Here is a 20,053-nt window from a genome sequence, read left to right as displayed (position 1 = left end):
GGACTAATGCAATTAGCTCAAGAGCTGAGGTTTGGGTTTCAAGAATCTAGACCTAACTGCTAACTGGGTTACATCTATAATAAAGTACTTTAAATATTTATAAGGAAAACATTATTTCTCTTGCTAACTAGCCTGCTTCCTTTTACTTTTTTAAGTTTATGGCTATGCTGGGTCTTTGTTGCTGTCTCTAGTTGCGGTGCAGGGCTTCTCACTGCGGTGGCGTCTCTTGTTGCAGAGCACAGGTCTAAGCGCGCAGGCTCAGTAGTGATGACACGTCGGCTTCGCTGCCCCATGGTATATGGAATTTTCCAGGATCAGAGATAGTACCCGTTGCCCACTGCATTGGCAGGCAACTTCTCAACCACTGGGCCACCAGCGAAGTCTGCATGCTATTTTTTGTTCGATAATCACAACACCTAGATTATTTCCTTTTCTGCTTAGGCTTCGAGGAGCTCAGAGCTACATTTTATACTTGATTTCAGTCATTATCTTTTTCCTGTACTATCTAGTATCTACCCTTTCTACTATCTACTCATACTCCTTTTTATTTCAATCATCTTTCATTTCTCATTGAATGAATATGAGTTTTGTTGACTTTATGGTAAGTCAACTTTCAAAAACAATATTTTTGGATAAATACATTTAATAGGATGTGAAGAAAGCTGAGCGCCGAAGAATTGATGCTTTTGAACTGTGGTGTTGGAGAAGACTCTTGAGAGTCCCTTGGACTGCAAGGAGATCCAACCAGTCCATTCTGAAGGAGATCAGCCCTGGGATTTCTTTGGAAGGAATGATGCTAACGCTGAAACTCTAGTACTTTGGCCACCTCATGCGAAGAGTTGACTCATTGGAAAAGACTCTGATGCTGGGAGGGATTGGGGGCAGGAGGAGAAGGGGACGACAGAGGATGAGATGGCTGGATGGCATCACTGACTCGATGGACGTGAGTCTGAGTGAACTCCGTGAGTTAGTGATGGACAGGGAGGCCTGGTGTGCTGTGATTCATGGGGTCACAGAGAGTCGGACATGACTGAGTGACTGAACTGAACTGAGAGGGATTTGGGTTTCCTGGCAATCCAATGGTTACGATTCTGCACTTCAACTGCAGGGGTGCAGGCTTGATCCCTTGTTGGAGAAACTTAAGGTTCTGCATGTCATGCAGCCAAAAAATAATAATTTTTTTAAAAAGAAAGTGAGCTAGGTTTGAAAAGTTAAAACTCTTGCTAACCCACAACCTCGCCTCTCCTCTAGACCTCCACTTTAGCCTCCCAACTACCCTTCCCATGTCCTTTCTTCACTCATACCTATCAGTTCAGTTCAGTCATTGAGTCATGTCTGACTCATTGTGACCCAATGGACTGCAGCACACCAGGCCTCCCTGTCCAGCACGAACTCCCGGAGTTCACTCAAACTCATGTTCATTGAGTTAGTGATGCCATCCAACCATCTCATCCTCTGTCGTCCCCTTCTCCTCCTGCCTTCAATCTTGCCCAACATCAGGGTCTTTTCAAATGAGTCAGCTCTTTGCATCAAGTATTGGAGTTTCAGCTTCAACATCAGTCATTCCAGTGAACATTCAGGACTGATTTCCTTTAGGATGAAGTGGTTGGATCTCCTTGCAGTCCAAGGGACTCTCAAGAGTCTTCTCCAACACCACAGTTCAAAAGCATCATTTCTTTGGCACTCAGCTTTCTTTATAGTCCAACTCTCACATCCATACATGACTACTGGAAATACCATAGCTTTGATGAGACGGACCTTTGTTGGCAAAGTAATGTCTCTCCTTTTTAAAATACTGTCTAGGTTGGTTATAACTTTACTTCTAAGGAGTAAGCTGCAATCACCATCTGCAGTGATTTTGGAGCCCGCCAGTATAAAGTCTGTCACTGTTTCCCCATCTATCTGCCATGAAGTGATGGGAACAGATGCCATGATCTTCGTTTTCTGAATGTTGGGTTTTAAGCCAACTTTTTCACTCTCTTCTTTCACGTTCATCAAGAAGCCATTTAGTTCTTCCTCACTTTCTGCCATAAGGGTAGTGTCATCTGCATATCTGAGGTTATGGATATTTCTCCCATCAATCTTGATTCTAGCTTGTGCTTCATCCAGCCCAGCGTTTCTTATGATGCACTCTGCATATAAGTTAAATAACCAAGGTAACAATATACAACCTTGATGTACTCCTTTTCCTATTTGGAACCAGTCTGTTGTTCCATGTCCATTTCTAACTGTTGCTTCCTGACCTGCATACAGGTTTCCGAAGAGGCAGGTCAGGTGGTCTGGTATTCCCATCTTTTTCAGAATTTTCCACAGTTTGTTATGATCCACACACAAGGCTTTGGCATAGTCAATAAAGCAGAAATAGATGTTTTTCTGGAACTCTCTTGCTTTTTCAATGATCCAGCAAATGTTAGCAATTTGATCTCTGGTTCCTCTGCTTTTTCTAAAACCAGCTTGAACATCTGAAAGTTCACAGTTCACGTATTGTTGAAGCCTGGCTTGGAGAATTTTGAGCATTACTTTGCTAGTGTGTGAGGTGAGTGCAATCGTGTGGTAGTTTGAGCATTCTCTGGCATTGCCTTTCTTTGGGATTGGAATGAAAACCGAACTTTTTCAGTCCTGTGGCCACTGCTAAGTTTTCCAAATTTGCTGGCATATTGAGTGTAGCACTTTCACAGAATCATCTTTTAGGATTTGAAATAGCTCAACTGGAATTCCATCACCTCCACTAGCTTTGTTCATAGTGATACTTCCTAAGGCCCACTTGACTTCACATTCCAGGATGTCTGGCTCTGGGTAAGTGATCACACCATCGTAATCATCTGGGTCATGAAGATCTTATTTGTACAGTTCTTCTGTGTATTCTTGGCACCTCTTCTTAATATCTCTGCTTCTGTTAGGTCCATACCATTGCTGTCCTTTATTAAGCCCATCTTTGCATGAAATGTCCCCTTGGTATCTCTAATTTTCTTGAAGAGATCTCTAGTCTTTCCCATTCTATTGCTTTCCTCTATTTCTTTGCATGGATCGCTGAGGAAGGCTTTTTTATCTCTCCTTGCTATTCTTTGGAACTCTGCATTCAAATGGGTATATCTTTCCTTTTTCCTTTTGCTTTTGGCTTCTCTTCTTTTCACAGCTATTTGTAAGGCCTCCCCAGACAGCCTTTTTGCTTTTTTGCATTTCTTTTTCTTGGGGAAGGTCCTGATCCCTGTCTCCTGTACAATGTCATGAACCTCCATCCATAGTTCATCAGGCACTCTATCAGATCTAGTCCCTTAAATCTTTCTCACTTCCACTGTATAATCGTTAGGGATTTGATTTAGGTCACACCTGAATGGTCTAGCGGTTTTCCCTACTTTCTTCAATTTAAGTCTGAATTTGGCAATAAGGAGTTCATGATCTGAGCCACAGTCAGCTCCCAGTCTTGTTTTTGCTGACTGTATAGAGCTTCTCCATCTTTGGCTGCAAAGAATATAATCTATCTGATTTCAATGTTGGCCATCTGGTGATGTCCATGTGTAGAATCTTCTCTTGTGTTGTTGGAAGAGGGTGTTTGCTATGACCAGTGCATTCTCTTGGCAGAACTCTATTAGCCTTTGCCCTGCTTCATTCTGTATTCCAAGGCCAAATTTTCCTGTTACTCCAGGTGCTTCTTGACTTCCTACTTTTGCATTCCAGTCCCCTATAATGAAAAGGACATTTTTGGGTGGTGTTAATTCTAGAAGGTCTTCTAGGTCTTTGTTGAACTGTTCAACTTCAGCTTCTTCAGCATTACTGGTTGAAGCATAGACTTGGATTACCGTTATATTGAATGGTTTGCCTTGAAAATGAACAGAGATCATTCTGTCGTTTTTGAGATTGCATCCAAGTTCTGCATTTTGGACTCTTTTGTTGACTATGATGGCTACTCCATTTTCTTCTAAGGGATTCTTGCCCACAGTAGTAGATATAATGGTCATCTGAGTTAAATTCACCCATTCCAGTCCATTTCAGTTCGCTGATTCCTAGAATGTTGACATTCACTCTTGCCATCTCCTGTTTGATCACTTCCAACTTGCCTTGATTCATGGACCTAACATTCCAGGTTCCTACGCAATATTGCTCTTTATAGCATCGGACCTTGTTTCTATCACCAGTCACATCCACAGCTGGATGTTGTTTTTGCTTTGGCTCCGTCTCTGCATCCTTTTGGAATTATTTCTTCACTGATCTCCAGTAGCATATTGGGCACCTACCAACCTGTGGAGTTCCTCTTTCAGTGTTCTATCTTTTTGCCTTTTCATACTATTCATGGGGTTCTCAAGGCAGGAATACTGAAGTGGTTTGCCATTCCCTTCTCCAGTGGACCACATTTTGTCAGAACTCTCCACCATGAATGACCCGTCCATCCTGGGTGGCCCTACACAGCCCAACATGGTTCATAGTTTCATTGAGTTAGACAAGGCTGTGGTCCATGTGACTAGATTGATTAGTTTTCTGTGACTGTAGTTTGCAGTCTGTCTGCCCTCTGATAGAGAAGGATAAGAGGCTTATGGAAGCTTCCTGATGGGATAGACTGGCTGAGGGGGAAACTGGATCTTAACCTGTTGGGCAAGGCCCTGGTCAGTAAATCTTTAATCCAATTTTCTGTTGATGGGTGGAGCTGTGTTCCCTCCCTATTTACCTGGGCCAAACTATGGTGGAGGTAGTGAAGATAATGGTGACCTCCTTCAAAAGATCCCATGCATGCACTGCTACAGTCTGTGCCCGATCCCTGCAGCAGGCCACCACCGATCAATGCCTTCGCCAGAGGCTCCCAGACACTCACAGGCAAGTCTCCTGTGTGGTCACTGTTCCTTTCTCCTGGGTCCTGGTGCACAAGGTTCTGTGGTGCCCTCCAAGAGTGTATTTCCCAGTCCTATGTGAGTTCTGGCAGCTCTATGGTGGGGTTAATGGTGACCTCCTCCAAGAGGAGTTACGCCATACCCACACCCAAAGCCCATCCCTGCAGCAGACCACTGCCGACCCGCACCTCCGCAGGAAACGCTCACAGTTCTGTCTCAGTCTCTGTGGGGTCCCTGGGTCCTGGTGCACACAAGGTTTGTTTGAGCCCTCTGAGCATCTCTGGTGGGAATAGGGTTTGATTCTGAACGTGAATTCGCCCCTCCTACTGTCTTGCTGGGGCTTCTCCTTTGCCCTTGGACATGGGTTATCTCCTCATAGCTGCTCCAGTGCCTACCGGTCTTACTGGGGTTTCTCTGACCTTGGACGTGGGGTATCTCCACACAGCCGGTCCAGCAAAGCACAGCAGCCGCTCCAGACCTTGGACGTTGGGTATCACCTCACGGCCACTGCTCCTGACCTTGGACGTGGGGTATCTCCTCACGGCCACTGCTCCTGACCTTGGACGTTGGGTATCACCTCACGGCCACTGCTCCTGACCTTGGACGTGGGGTATCTCCTCACGGCTGCTGCTCCTGAACTTGGACGTTGGGTATCACCTCACGGCCGCTGCTCCTGACCTTGGACGTGGGGTATCTCCTCACGGCCACTGCTCCTGACCTTGGACATGGGGTATCTCCTCTCAGCGGCTGCTCCTGACCTTGGACGTGGGGTATCACCTCACGGCTGCTGCTCCTGACCTTGGACATGGGGTATCTCCTCACAGCCGCTGCTCCTGACCTTGGACGTGGGGTATCTCCTCTCGGCCACTGTTCCTGACCTTGGACGTGGGGTATCTCCTCTCGGCCGCTGGCTACTCCAACTCCGCATAGCCACCACTCGCCGCTCATACCTATGCTCAACTGCATTTGTTCTCCCCAGATTTCAGACTAGTGTTTTAAAAGATTTGTAAAATGCTCTTCTCCTTTCCCTGGTTGTTGTTGTTATTGTTTAGTCATTAAATCATGTCTCACTCTGCAACCCCATGCACTATAGCTCACCAGGCTCCCCTGTATAGTATGTGATTTTCCAGGCAACAATACTGGAGTGTGTTAACATTTCCTTCTTCAGGGGATCTTGCCAACCGAGGGATCAAACCCATGCCTTCTGCACTGGCAGGAGGATTCCTTACCACTGAGGCATTACCACACATCAAAGGCATCCTACTGCTTAGAAAATAAGGACCCAAGTCCTTAACCGGACATAAAAGGCCCTGCTGGATCTGACCCCAGCCTGCGTTTTCAGCCTCATTCATCCTCACCTGGACTGCTCTCTGCACTCTCGACGTCCTCAAGTGCTTCAGAAGCCCCTTATAAACACTGGACTTTCACACCTGCCATTTCCACTCCTCTGCTGTCTTTGCCAAGTTAACTCTTTCTGTGCCTTCAGATCTCAATTCAGTCTTCATTTCCTCAAGGGAGCTGTTCCCAGCTCTCCTGATGAGAACAAATCCCCCCAGTATAGTCTCAAACTCCAGAGCTCTCCTTGATCAGACTCAACACAGGTATAACTTAACATTCTTATTTGTATAATTGTCTAAATGTACATCTGTCTTATCAAAAAGTAGAGAGGTTCAGGAGAGTAGGAATTTTTGTTTTTTGTCAGTCACTATATTCAAGTCTCAAGAACTATCTGTTAGATGTCCACTGGCAGATGAATGGATAAGGAAATTGTGGTACATAGACACAGTGGACTATCACTCAGCTATAAAAAGGAATGCATTTGAGTCAGTTCTAATCAGGTGGATGAACCTGGAGCTTATTATACAGAGTGAAGTAAGTCAGAAAGAGAAAGAAAAATACTGTATATTAACGCACATATAGGGAATTTAGAAAGATGGTACTGATGATCCTACGTGCAGGGCCGCAAAAGAGACACAGACATAAAGGACAGACTTTTGGACTCAGTGGGAGAGGCGAGGGTGGGATGATTTGAGAGAATAGCACTGAAACATATACATTACCATATGTAAAACAGATGACCAGTGCAAGTTCAGTGCATGAAGCAGGGCACCCAAAGCCAGTGCTCTGGGACAACCCAGAGGGATAGAATGGGGAGAGAGGTAGGAGGGGGTTTCAGGATCGGGGAGACACATGTATTGTTTAGTCCTTAAATAGTGTCCAACTCTTTGCAACCCCATGGACTGTAGCCCATCAGGCTCCTCTGTCCATGAGATCCTCCAGGCAAGAACACTGGAGTGGGTTGCCATTTCCCTCTCCAGGACTCAAGTATGAAAGTGAAAGTCACTCAACCATGTCTGACTCTTTGTGACCCCATGGGTATAGTTCATGGAATTCTCTAAGCCAGAATACTGGAGTGGGTAGCCTTTCCCTTCTCCAGGGATCTTCCCAACCTAGGGATTGAACCCAGGTCATCCCACATTACCAGCTGAGCCACCAGGGAAGCCCAAGAATACTGGAGTGGGTAACCTGTCCCTCCTGCAGCAGATCTTTCCAACCCAGGAATTGAACCGGGGTCTCCTACATTGCAGATGGATTCTTTACCAACTGAGCTATCAGGGAAATCTGGACACATCTATACCTGTGGCCAATTCATGTTGATGTATGGCAAAAAACATCACAATATTGTAAAGTAATTATCCTCCAAATTAAAATAAACTGAAAAAATAAAAATCTGACCTTAAAAAAAAATTCTCTAATCTACAGCTGTTATTCAGATTGTTCCTAGATACATGCTTTAAAAAAAAAGAAGAAGTATTTGTTGAATGAGGGAATGAATAAATGAATGATAAATAAATACACAATCTCTTTGTCTCACCAACTAAGAACTCGGGTTTTTTGTTTGCAGAGATAGCCCAAAACTTGGCACAATATCTTACACAAAGCAGGTTTTCAAATACTGGTTAAATAAAAGGAGGCAGGAAAGAATGTTTCAGCCCCATTCTCTTTCTTACCTCTCTCCAGCTATAAGGGACAAAGGAGCAAAGAGTACACAAAACAGGGAGATTGAAATGTTTCTCAGAGACAAGCTAAGCAAGTTCTGGAATGATTCAGAGGACAAAGCAAAATGGTAGCTGACAGAAAAGAACACGCAAGATAAAACACTGGCTAGAAAGGAAAATGGAGGAGAAAAGACAGATGAAAATCAAGAACAAATAGGAAGAGAAAAACATGCATGGGCCAGGACCACACAGCAGGGGGACATAAATAAGGTGAAGAAAGCCAAAACACTGCTTCCAGTCGTTCCTCCAGACCCTCTGGAAGCAACCGCTCCACAGCATGGTGGTCTGACAAAACTGTTCTCATGAACCAAGAGTTGAAACACAGACCTTTTGGAGAGACCAGGCCATTCAAGTGGGAAGAAAGGGATATCCATAGAAGATCACATGACCTCATTGTCCTGATCACTACTGGTTGGACTTGCTAGGGATGAGCATCTGACTTTAGAGCTGCCTAGAGGTTAGTGGGACAGCGGACCTAGCATCTTAACCAACAGATGGACTAAATACTGGACAACCCAACAGAATCCTTCTTTTGGGAAGTCTGAACATGAGCCCGATAGTATGTCAGTGTGCAATCAACAGTATTAAGTGCCCACCATGTTCCAGGATACCGCAGCGTCTATAATGCACCAAGCCTGCCTTGAAGGCGTTGACATTCCAGTGGGCAAGAGACATTAAGTGAACGCAAAATATAGTCCTCCCTCTGTCTTCACTTGGGGTTTGTTCCAGGACCTCCACAGATACCAAAATCTACAGATGCTCAAGTTCCTTACAGAAAACGTCACAGTAAGTTGACCCTCCATACCTGTGGTTTCACATCCATGGATTCAACCAACCCCATGGATGCAAAAACCCCAGCTTACAGAGGGCCAACTGTAAATGTTTATTATAATGTCAAGTACAAGAAAATCTGACAAAGGAAAATAACATAGAAGCAGCAGATAAAGTATGAGGGTGGGGGATTCCACTTTAGGTAGGGTGGTCAGGCAAGTTTCTCTAAGGAGGTGACATTTACAGAGGCCATATGAAGGAGAAAAGCAAAGCAAATACCTGGGAAAGAACATTCCAGGCAGACAGAACAGCAAGCACAAGGGCTCTGAGGTGTGAGGATGCTGTCTGTGTGTTAGAACAGAGGTCACTGCTGGGGGTCGGGGGTGGGGAATGGCTGGAAATTCAGAGAAGTGGGGGGCAGCACCCTGGTAGCTGCAGGGAGGACTCTGAATCGAATTCTCAGTGGGATGAGAGGGCATTGAGGGCTGAGAGCAGGGGAATGATCACAGAACAGAACAGAAGAAGATTCCACATTACTGCTCATGGTAGTCTGCAGAGGCCATGAGGGAGCTAGGATGGTAGACGGGATAGCTGGCTGGGAGCAGAATGAGACAAGCAGCAGAGAGAATGAGAATCAATACCAATGAGCTAACCAGCAAAACACCAAAAGGCTACAGTACTAGAACATCAGTAAGGAAGGTTCTCTGAGGCTGTGGCTGTTTTTAGCTTTCCCTGTTCTCTACTGGCTCCACCCTTATAATAAGGCCCCAGTAATCAAGGTGATGAAGGTATAAGTCTAAGTTTTAACATCTACTTTATAATTCATCACTAATATACCTATCTTACTACTTGTTGTTTCCCCTCTTACCCAGGGCAATGTTCTTCCCATTCCTTCCTTCTTTTTCTGCCTCAAGGCCTTAAATCTGTCCTCTGTACTTGGAATACCCCTCTCTTGTACACCTCAACCCAATCAATCTGTTGATTAGAAAAGGAGGCAGTGAATATCTGAAAAAATACACTGAAAGGACCCTAGGAAACGGTTTTAAAAACTAAAAAGCAATGGGTGAAATACATGGTATGTGAATTATGTCTCAATAAAGCTATTTTTTAAACAAATGAGCAGGGAAGTTTTCTCCCTGCTCTAACAAGCAACTAGCCTGTGGTTTATTTAGGGCTTTCTAGGATCTTCTATATAATTCTTGTGATTGTATTCTAAGAAAAGGCTCAAACTACATATATTTTCTGTTTCCACTGCTAAAACACAAAATATAAAGCTTAACCCAATATATGAGTACAGCACCTGGAAACACATTACTGGAAGACAAAAATAAATCAATAAACATTTGTATTCACAAAACTAAAATGTCACGCTTACTGGTAATGAATTTAGTCCATGCCACCACTGACCAAATGCAGAGAAACTTAATAGGAACATCTTTATACTTTATTTTGGATGGGGGTTTCAATAGCTTTTCTGCCTTAAAATTTTATTTTAATTTGCAGAACACTTTATTCCTTGGAATATCTGATTTAATATGCTCCAATTTTCATTTTCTTATCTTGAGGAATTTTAATTAAGGTTGGTTTTGCTAAGGTCATACTGAACATATAAAACTATATATACTTAGCCTGCTAAAAATCCAACCACAATTTTTTTCTTAAAAGTGAGGAAATACAATTATTTCCAGATCTTATGTATAACACAGACTATTCCAAGTAATCACCTACTTCTTTCCTTTATTTCATTAAACTGTAAAGTCTCCCACAACATATGGGAGTATTTCAGAGAAAAAATTCAGAACAATAAAATGTGGAAGTTATATTTTTATATTATTTCCACAATGGGTATTTTATCTTTTTAGACACTTGGCTTCATTCTGAAGCTATATTCTCGACACCAATTTTGATTATGTACAGGTCATTTACTGGAAATCAGTTGCCTGAGAATTTTGTTAAACATGTTTCTTCTTCAGGAAGGAGAGGAAGGAAAGGAGTCATTTAAAAAAAACAGAGATTAGATTAATTTTATTCCATACCAACAATAGAGAGGAAATGTTCACTGTCATGAGAATAAAAAAAGACTGAAGTCTTTCATGGGAAATTTGAATTGCTTCCAGGATAATTATCCTCAACCAGCCCAAATTCCCTCCACAGTGTCCTCTAGCATGTGCGTCTTCACTTGCCATCTTCATGTGGCTGCAATAAAGTGACTAAGGTATATTCCTGGGCTCTTTGCACCACTCTTCTGACACCTAGCCCACACTGCCTTATACCGTAATTAACGATGATCATTAACACCCAGGAGTAAAAAGAAGAGGATGGAGGCCGAAGGCTCCACAATGCTGAAGGCATCCTGATTTCAGTGGGAATTAGTGAGAAGTGGACAAATTCTAGATGCAGTTGTGTGGCAGGACTGGGAAAGCATTTTGAGTGGGTTCGAATGTGACTCAGTGGATTGGATGCGGGTGGTGGGAGTGCGGGTGGTAACTGGGATAGGAGAATGGGGAAGATAGAGATTTGAGAACAGAAGTCAACAAGGGCTGCTAGCTTACTGGTCTGAGGATGGCCATGCTATTAAAGGAAATGAGGAAGGCTGGGGGAGGAATAGATTTGCTGGGCTATCAAATCCAGTGACGGCCCCCAAGGATGTCCCTGTCTAATTCCCCACAGCCTTTGACTATGTTACATTACCCAGTAAAAGCAACTCTTCATAATGATTAACTTAAATAGTTTGAGATATGGAGAATATCCTGGATTATCCGGGGGGGCTCAATATAATCACAGATCTTTTTAAAGAGGAATGCAGGAGAGTCAGAGATGTTTATGAGACCATGCAGAAGGATGGAAGCTGAAAGGAGAGAGGAACAAAGGTGCAATGCTGCTGGCTTTGAGGATGGAGCAAGGGGCCACCAGCTAAGGAGTGCCGCCGGCCTATGGGAGTTGAAAAAGGGCAAACATGATTCTCCCCTAGGTCTAGAGATACAATGCAGCCCTACCAAACTTGATTTTAGCCCACTGAACTGATTTCAAACCTTTGACCTCTGGGACTGTAGGACAATAAATCCATGCTGTTTGAAGCCACTAAATCCGTATCAATAGCAATTTGTTATAACTATGAGAAACTAATACATATATATTAGATTTGAGATGTCTATTAGATATACAAGTAAAGATGCTGAGTAAGCAGTCTGGAGCTCAGAGAGGGCAGGACTAGACAAATAAAACCAGAAGAATCTGTTTGAATTGTGTATCATTTTCCCCACGTTGCTCTAACCCTGCATCCCAAAAAAGCACTCAACCGCAAACACATTTTTTCACGAAATTTCAAGATGTTCAAGAATCCCTATTTTCCTGAAATCTCTAGTGTAAGTAATCACAAAGCAGCCTGTTCTAACCTGATAAGATGATTGCTCCCTCCCTAAATAAAAGGAAACCAAGTAACTCTCTTCATTTAAAAATAAAAATCTTTCTTACAAAAACCTTTTCCCCAATCAGATCAGATCAGTCGCTCAGTCGTGTCCGACTCTGCGACTCCATGAATCACAGCACACCAGGCCTCCCTGTCCATCACCAACTCCCGGAGTTCACTCAGACTCACGTCCATCGAGTCAGTGATGTCATCCAGCCATCTCCTCCTCTGTCGTCCCCTTCTCCTCCTGCCCCCAATCCCTCCCAGCATCAGAGTCTTTTCCAATGAGTCAACTCTTTGCATGAGGTGGGCAAAGTACTGGAGTTTCAGCTTCAGCATCATTCCTTCCAAAGAAATCCCAGGGCTGATCTCCTTCAGAATGGACTGGCTGGATCTCCTTGCAGTCCAAGGGACTCTCAAGAGTCTTCTCCAACACCACAGTTCAAAGGCATCAATTCTTCGGCGCTCAGCCTTCTTCACAGTCCAACTCTCACATCCATACATGACCACAGGAAAAACCATAGCCTTGACTAGACGAACCTTTGTTGGCAAAGTAATGTCTCTGCTTTTCAATATGCTATCTAGGTTGGTCAGAACTTTCCTTCCAAGGAGTAAGCGTCTTTTAATTTCATGACTGCAGTCACCATCTGCAGTGATTTTGGAGCCCAAAAAAATAAAGTCTGACATTGTTTCCACTGTTTCCCCACCTATTTGCCATGAAGTGATGGGACCGGATGCCATGATCTTCATTTTCCGAATGTTGAGCTTTAAGCCAACTTTTTCACTCTCCTCTTTCACTTTCATCAAGAGGCTTTTGAGTTCCTCTTCACTTTCTGCCATAAGGGTGGTAAAAAAATCCAATGTTACAGAAATATCTAACGTAGAAAGTTCAAATTCCCACGTACCACTGTGTTCATCACTGTTACCCTTTACATGTTCTCCTCTTGCTTAAAGATGTAAGACTGCTTTTTAAATGTTTATACAGATAAACAGTTTCTTTTAATCTTGCTTTTTTCCCTTCAATTAAGCTTACTTTTTAAAATTAGCTTAGGATAACAGAAATCTGTGGTTACAACAGCTGCAAAGCTTCAGAGTTGAGACTTTTGATTTCTTCTACTAGAATTCCATATAACTAGGCTAGATAAAAAGAAAGGATAGCAAGCAGTTGGTTGATCAAAGAAATTTTGTGTCAATGAGTTTTAAATAATGAAAACATTCTGGCCTGAAAATTTAAAATCACTAGAGTATCTTCAAAGGCAAGTATCTGAATTTCTCCTATCCCCCTATGAGTTCGATGAGGCTATTTTTATTTCTGAAACAGAGAGCTAACATGAAAGACCCACAGGAGACAGTATTTTTTTTAAGATGCATTTGTTTCATATTCCTTTTGTCCAGAAGCTGCTGAGTTGGTATCATAAGGAAAAATATGTTAGCTCACTGAAAAGAGGACCAATAAATGACAAGTTCCAAAAGGGGCACATTTTAAACTTCTAAAAACAGGTCTCAGTGAAAGTAAAACAAAACCAGTGTCAGTCAGCCTTTCTTCGGGAGCCCACCTGGCTTACCCAAGCCCTTCCAGGAAAGGGCAAGCCACTGAGCACTAGGAGGAGCGCGCCCTGCACACCGCACAGACAGCGCTGCACAGCACTTTTTATCTAGTGTTTGAGTCTCTTCAAGTGAAAAACATCTACCAGATACTATGTGAGTTCATAGGACACGGTCGAGAAAAATCTTTCCAGAACAACGAGAAAAATCTTTCCAGAACAAAGATTATATTTTCCAGCCAAGAATGTAAGCTAAGGATAACAGGACTGACTCGGGAATTCCCAGGAAAAAAAGAAAGAAAAGGTTCAAGGCCATGCTAAGAAATCTGAGCTTTAAGGGGTAGATTAAATAAGACACAGAGGTTTTAATGCAGAGGAATAACATGATCAGTTCGCATTTTAGAAAAATCACTTTGGCCACTGTATAGAGAATGAATTACAGGAGGCAGAAAGCCTAGTTAGTCATAAGGCTGCTGGGAATGGTGAGAGATGCTCGGTCCAGGATGGTAGGAGGAGGGAGGAGGACTCAGTCAGGGCTGCAGAGGGGATGTATTCAACAGACTCTGGTAACTGCCTGGTTAGAAGTAATCCTGGTAAGGGAGGAAGTTTAAGAATTTCACCCAGATTTCTGGCTTCAGGAACTTGAGCTGTGTTACTGTCTCAGCGAGACATGGGACCTTGGAAAAGGCAGCTTAGGGGTGAGAATTATAAGTTACAGACATCAAGAGTCTATAAAAAGAAATCCAAACAGATATTGCATTCTTACAATGAGCATTTGTTAAATAAGTAAGTAGAGAGAATTAGAATATGTTCCAAAAGCTCAACAGGCCAATTTCTAGTTACTTGTTAGCTGCAGAACGTTCATTAAAAATGTAACACACAAAGAATTCTAAAAGCAAGTTTCTGCCGTTACTTTTAGTTTGCTCACATTAGGGAACCTTTAAAGAAGCTATAGTAGATGATGTTGTTCCCACTGTTTCCCAGCTCTCCGTGCAGAAAGATGATACACCCACTCAAGGTACCAGGTGACTTGCAGGGCCTCCTACAGAAGGATTACCCTTCCCCGCACCACTAACATCCAGCTGGCCAATGTGAGTAGAAGTAATACACACCTACTTCTGAGAAGTTTTAAAAGCTGGCACACGATTTGTTCCTTGCTCCTTTTCCCAGTAAGGGATTACACCTACAGCCAGGATCCCAGAATGAAGAAGACAGGTGAGGCTGAGCTACAGCTCACTGTGGTTACAGTTTATAACCACAGCAGTAACAAAATATGCCAGATGTATGATGGATACAGGCGTCTAGCAAATAACAATGTATGATCTATATTTCCCCTCCTCCAGCTGCATTTTTCTGGTGATCTCCTAAGCAGCAATCTAATGGGAAAAAAGAAATAATTGGCCCAAGCATCCAAAAATTAAAAAAAAAATTTAACCTGAAAGAAAAATTTATAGTCTGGAGTCAGCAAACTTTTAAGGGGTAAACAGTACATACTTTAGGCTCACAGGCCACACAGACCCTGTTACAAATACTCAGCTCTGCAGGTATGGCACAAGAGCAGCCGTAAATAATATATAAATGAATAAACATGACTGTGTCCCAATAAAACTTTATTTACAAAAACAAGAAGTGAGACAGATTTGGACCACAGAAATACAGTTTTCAGATTCCTGGTCTAAATTGTTCACATTGTCAATGAGGAATCTGAGACCCAGAGAGATTAAATCAAGGACATACAGCTGGCTGGTGGAAAGCTGAGTGTTAGAATGCAGGTTTCCTGAATCCATTTTTCTGGAATAGATTCTGTTGGGTCACGACTTGAAGATGAAACACACAGGAAAAAAGGCAGAGAACACAAAGGGTAGGTTTTGATTATGTTAAACAGTTTTCAACAGTGTGGTTATGAGGATTTGCATTTTAAATGATTATGGCTTTCATAAAAACAATGAATGTCATAAGATGGAATAGGTGACCAAATGATAAATTAGCCGGTGTTTGAAAAATGATCTTCAGAGGAAACAGAATTATATACTTCTTTCCTACTATCATTTTCTCTAACACTCATCAATCATTTCTTTTATCAACATGACAGCATTTGCCATTGCAGTAGCTCATCTTAAGGCAAAACAGGTTTAAAAAAAAATACCACAACATAAGCAACAGATACACTAGGTCAGCAATTATTTCACATGGTATTTTAAATTTATTGTCCCTTTCTTTTAACTTTCAAAGTAATACTCACTGGAGGAAACTCAATACAGAAGTGTATAAAGTGACACTCCATGCCCTCAATTCCCCTCCCCAGTGCTAACAATGACTGATTTATATCAGAACATAGCAACAAAGCTACTTTCTCTGAGTCATTCTTTAAAAAGCAAAGGGGAATATGGATTCTCCTGGCCAGATATTCCCTGAAAATCAGGTTTTTAAAAGTAACATCAGTGCAAGTTTGATGCATGAAGCAGAGCATTCAAAGCTGGTGCTCTGGGACAACTCCGAGGGATGGGGTGAGGAGGGAGAGAGGAGAGGGGTTCAGGGTGGTGGGACACATGTACACCCATGGCTGATTCACATCATGTATGGCAAAAACCACAATACTGTAAAGTAATTAGACTCCAATTAAAATAAATAAATTATCTTTTTTAAAAAGTGAAAATAAATAAATAAATAAAAGTAACAGCAGGCTAGGGGGTGTCTGTGCCTTGAACTAAAATAAGCAAGCTGCCTATGCAGGGTTTAAATGAAAAAGGGTCTTGACCCCAGCACAGTAACCGATGAGTGCGGCTCCTCAAATACCTTGATAATGCTACTGTAGGATGTACAAACACTTCAAAATGAGTAAGACTATCCTATCCACATCTTCTCTTTCAGTATTTTATTGGGAAAGACTTGGCCACTTTGCTCTTAAAAAGACCGACAATCTTAGTTACTTTTAAACCCATACTTGAGTACCATCAGTGACAGTGGCAGAGTGAAGAACTTCAAAACTCTGTTCTCCAGAAAAGCAATGGGAAACTGGAACCTGGAAAACGGAAACTGGCAGAATCACCTTTTTTTGACCTCTATAAACTAACCAAAAGTTTGCAGCAACCACTTGATGTATATAAGTACAATGCAACATTCAATCAAGAAAAACAAGGTGAGTTTTGGTTGGAGTAGCAAGCTTTGTGGCATTTTAACTAACCCTGGTCTCATCCCCCATTCTCCAGCTCAGTGGTAGCCTTGAAAATAATAACCTGTCTACCTGGTACCAGTACTAGTACCAGAGGGAGCAGAAAAGACTTCATTCACAAAGAATTGTAATAATTTGTTTCGACTTGTCTGGTGGCACCGCAGAAGGCCAGCACAAAATACTTGCCTTTAGCTTGCCTAACCCAAAACTCTCCAAACCCTGAAAAGTGGCTAGCCAGAGAAAGCTTATTGAAATCATTTACAGACAAATAAATATATTAGTTGCTGCTGCATGAGTCAATAGATAATAGTTGGGGCAAACAACAGACTAACCAAAGAAACTGCGAGGAAAGGCTAGAAGATGAGATGCTTTAGGGAATAAGGGCTTTGAAAAGCTCCCACATATTCCTGGGAATCTGAAAGTCCGTGTGCATTCTCAGGGTGGGTTCAAGCTCAGAAACAATCTGAGATGGCCCTAAGCTCTCATCTGTGACTGACCTACAAGCTCTGCACAAGCAGACAGTGAAGGCTAAGGTAAATTGTACACTGCTGCTGCTGCTGCTGCTGCTAAGTCGCTTCAGTCGTGTCCGACTCTGTGCAACCCCATAGACGGCAGCCCACCAGGCTCCCCCATCCCTGGGATTCTCCAGGCAAGAACACTGGAGTGGGTTGCCATTTCCTTCTCCAATGCATGAAAGTGAAAAGTGAAAGTGAAGTCACAGTCGTGTCCACTACTTGGCTGAGTATTGAAGGTATGCTGTGATACACACACAGAGCCCCCATGCAATGACTGGGAGGTTTTTGGTGGTTTTCTTGTTGTTGTTCTAGGCATTTAAGGAAAACTGTCTAATCACTAGCTGTCCACTAAGCTAATGAAACGGAGACTTCAGTGCCACACATCACACAAGAATTATACACTTTACAAAATTAGTTCAGAAAAATTACTAGACAAGTGACAACAATTATAGTAACAGCAATAATAAACCCTAGGGAGGAAGAAAAATCTGATTCTAGCGTTGTAATATTGTAATATTCAAAATGCCCAGTTTTCAACATAAAATTATGAGGCACATGCACAGAAAAAAAAAGTAATCAACATAAACAGTTCTGTGAAAGCCCAGATATTGGACTTACTAGAGTTTCCCTGGTGGCTCAGGCAGTAAAGAATCTGCCTGCAGTGTGGAAAACCTGGGTTTGATCCTGGGTTGGGAAGATCCCTGGAGGAGGGCATGGCAACCCACTGCAGGATTCTTGCCTGGAGAATCCCCATGGACAGAGGAGCCTGGCGGGCTACAGTCAAGAGTCAGACACAACTGAGCTAAGCACAGCACAGACAAAGACTTTAAATCAACTATTTTCAGGAAGTTCAAAGAGCTACACACGCTGCTAACAGAACGAAAAAGTAAATGGCAGACCAGGAGAAATATTTCATATCTTACATCCAGCAAAATAAATATTTTGAATGCAAAATATATTAAAAACTCTAACATTTCATCATATGGAAACAAACAAACTAATTTTAAAATGGGCAAAGATTTGACATTCTTCACCAAAGATGATGTAATGGATGGCAATTAACCACATGAAAAGATGCTCATCATCATTATACATTAAGAAAATTCAAATTAAAGCCACAAGAAAATATCACTACACATTCATCAGAAAGACTAAAACAAAAGCCAAAGCAAAAAACCTGACAATACCAAAGGTTGATCAGGATGTAGAGCAACTGGAATTCTCATCCATTGCTGATGATAATGCAAAATGGTTTAACACAACTCTGAAAACACTTTGGTAGTTTCTTATAAAGTTAAGCATACACTTACCATATGACCCATCAAAACAATGTCCAGGTACTTAAAACTAGAGAAATAAAAACTTAAGTTTATGCAAAAACCTGTATGTTTAGAGCAACTTATTCACAAACACCAAAACCTGAAAATCACCTAAGTATCCCTCATCAGGTAAGTGGATGAACAAACTGTGGTGCATTCATAGAATACTGAATACTGAATAGCAGCAAAATGGAACAAACTACTGACACATGGAACAACATGAATGAATCTCCACACTGTGCAGGAAGAAATGATTCCATTAAAAGGCAAAATTACAAAGACATGGAACAGATCAGGAGTTGCAGGGTATAGGGAAGATTTGACTACAACAGGAAGCACAGGAGTTTCAAGGTGATGAAGCATCTGTATTCTGACTATGGAGGTGATTACATGAATAAATACCTTTATTAAAGCTCACAAAAATATGCACCCAAAAGAAGTCAACACTATATGTGTAAGTTTATGTATGTAAATTTAAAAATTAAAGGAGAAAAAGAGACTGCAGGGGTTCAAATTCCAGCTCTACTTCTCTCTGCCTCATTGTTCTCATCTTGAAAACAAAACCTAACTTTCTGTGTTAGTTAACAGGAGTTCCTGGCATACTTTACACACAAAATTAGTTACTGATTGATCAATAAAATGTTTTGTTCAGACATGCTAAAAAGTTGGTACTTTTAAAAACCTACTTACAAGAAATCTCATTTTCAATGAATAAAGCAAAGAATTAAAGACTATTGCACTTAAAACCGTTAATTTTTCATTACCTTTATTAAACATTCGTCGGAAACCTATGAGGTGATCAGTACCAAATTACGTTCCTCAAGGTTTACACAATTCATGTGCTCAAGGAGCTACTGAAAGGCTTGTTCCGAGTGCTACATGAATACTCTTCACACTGCTTAACAGGAAGAGCAAACAGGCTCTAATTAAGATTTACTGTTCAACCTTGTGTATCATTTCCCCTCTCCAGGGGAAGGTGTCAATCGGAAGCTTCTTTTCCCGAGTCAGGACAGGTCACCATCCTTGGACTTGGCCCTCGCTGCGCTGCCTACATCCCATCCATCATCAGCTGGTCCGTCCCTCCTCAGGAACATCCTTAACATCCACCCGCCTCCCATTCCACGGATAAGCGGTTTGGAGCTTTCTAAGAGGCAGCAGCTGCTGTAAGTTTCCTTCCAAAGAGTAAGCGTCTTTTAATTTCATGGCTGCAGTCACCATCTGCAGTGATTTTGGAGCGCAAAAAAACAAAGTCTGACACTGTTTCCCCATCTATTTCCCATGAAATGATGGGACCAGATGCCATGATCTTCATTTTCTGAATGTTGAGCTTTAAGCCAACTTTTTCACTCTCCTCTTTCACTTTCATCAAGAGGCTTTTTAGTTCCTCTTCACTTTCTGCCATAAGGGTGGTGTCATCTGCATATCTGAGGTCATTGATATT

The 20,053-nt window shown here is 42.2% G+C and overlaps 1 protein-coding gene across 8 annotated transcripts in view; it reads right to left on the bottom strand.

Moving 5' to 3' along the window:
* Positions 1–20,053, bottom strand: part of SH3D19 (SH3 domain containing 19) — a 209,590-nt gene that overhangs the window by 173,661 nt on the left and 15,876 nt on the right. The window lies entirely within an intron of this gene.

Source organism: Bos taurus, chromosome 17, assembly GCF_002263795.3.
Source record: "Bos taurus isolate L1 Dominette 01449 registration number 42190680 breed Hereford chromosome 17, ARS-UCD2.0, whole genome shotgun sequence".
NCBI lineage: Eukaryota > Metazoa > Chordata > Mammalia > Artiodactyla > Bovidae > Bos > Bos taurus.
This window is presented reverse-complemented; position numbering and strand designations above follow the sequence as displayed.